We start from the raw sequence: 1,858 nt of genomic DNA, 5'->3' as shown, positions 1-1,858 counted from the left end.
CTCACCAAGCCATTTATCACTCAGTCCTTCGATTAACCCCACATGCGTTTATCAGCAGGTTGGCACAATGAACTTTAACTCTATCACCTGGTTTGCTCATTCCTCCCCTCCAGCACTTAGAACAGCACTTGGCCCATCATACGCACTCCCTCGACGTTTTGAATACATGAGACAGTGAAGTGTTGGTGAGTCCTATGAATTCGCTCTGTGCTGATGGGGGGATGCAATAGGGTGTATACAGGTGGGGACTTTGCCTTCTGAAAGGCTGTCCCAGATCTCGTCTGTCCACTAACAAAAATAGGGGTCTCTGAAGGTCTGGCCCTAGAGTGGTCCAGACTATCATATGACTTACTCTTGGAGAGCAGATGTCAATGGGCCTGAGTTCCGTGGACATCCGCCCCAGAGAGAGAAAGTGGGGACAAAGGCTTTTTCTTTGCACCACCTGTCCTCTCCTCTGTGCCCCAGGGCCCCGCTCTGTGTCTGGACCTGTCAGGGGAAACGCCGAACATTTCTGCTTTATTTCACGGTCATTCTGGTCACTATCTTGCCCTCTCTCCACACAGACCTGCTGGGGCATGCAGCTTCAAACCTAGAAGGCACAAAACACACTCACTAAACAAAAGAACAATTCCTAACGTCTCCTCATTCTGCCACTGCCAAATGATTTAGGCACATTTTAAGACTGCAGACAGCGCCAGGGTCTTTGTGCACTGTTGAGGGTGTTTGTTTGTAACAATTCGCACATCCACCAGCACATCCACCAGCACATCCGCTGATGAATAGTGCCACGTCCAGCAGCATCGGATACTGAAAGGATTCTCAGAAAGCAGACTCGGGATGCTCAAGGGCTCCCATGGCAACCGCCAGCCATCTGAGAGCAGGGTGACCTCCAACATGCCACACTCCGTCGGAAAAAGACCTAGTGGCAGGGCAAAGATGTCAAGCCAAAATGCAATCACTTGTGTTGATTTAAATAAGGACAGTTTCTCAAACTCTGTGTTTAAATAAAAAACCTAACAGCCATAGTTTTTTGGTTGGTTTTTTTTTTATCTGCATGCATGTGGGAAACTAGAGACAGTTAAATTATCCTCGTCTGGCTTAAGGACAAAATCTCATGCATATTTATAATTTTCAGGAAAAGACATGCCAGTATAAATGTTACCACTAGGAAAACAAATTATTGAAAATCCAATGTATTGAATTTGGGAGATTAAAATCATTTTTGTATAATATAATAAACTGCATTGGTTTATTCTATTACAATGTATTAAGTACCTACTATGTGTCAGGTAGTTTTCTGGTCACAAGGGAATGGAGCACTAAACAAAATAAATTTTAAAATCCTAGCTCCCAGAAGCTAAGGGAACTTATAATGGAAATAGATGCAGAATTAAACAAATGAGTAAAATACATATGAGATGGTGATGATTGCCATGGAAACGATGAAATCAAAGAGAGGGTGTGTGTTTTCAGGAGGAGGGGAGGGATGAGAGTTTTAAATCAGGTGGTCAGGAAAGATAACAAGGAAGTAGCATTTTCAACAAAGGCTTCCTTAGGGTGAGTGAATGGGGTAGCCTAGTCTCTGAGGTTAGAAATAACATTGCATGCACACTTTTATAACATAGTCTTATAACTCTCAATAATACCAGTTTTTCTGTAACATGGGGGAACAGGGAAGGATTTTTCTTCCTCTCTAGTTTAGAATTCTTTGACTAGTAGCCTAGAAGACTTGCATTTTCTTTTTTTTCTTTTTCTTTAATCATTTTATTAGGGCCTCATACAACTCTCATCACAATCTGCACATACATCAATTGTGTAAAACGCATTTGTACATTCATTGCCCTCATCATTCTCAAAA

General features: G+C 42.4%; 1 protein-coding gene across 1 annotated transcript in view; it reads left to right on the top strand.

Annotated features, from left to right (window-relative positions):
* Positions 1–1,858, top strand: part of LOC101655499 (T cell receptor alpha chain MC.7.G5-like) — a 673,376-nt gene that overhangs the window by 525,613 nt on the left and 145,905 nt on the right. The window lies entirely within an intron of this gene.

Source organism: Echinops telfairi, unplaced genomic scaffold, assembly GCF_000313985.2.
Source record: "Echinops telfairi isolate 266 unplaced genomic scaffold, ASM31398v2 ScPeMD7_18;HRSCAF=68, whole genome shotgun sequence".
Lineage (NCBI taxonomy): Eukaryota > Metazoa > Chordata > Mammalia > Afrosoricida > Tenrecidae > Echinops > Echinops telfairi.
Note: the sequence above shows the minus strand (reverse complement) of the source record. Positions and strands in the feature narration are given on the sequence as shown.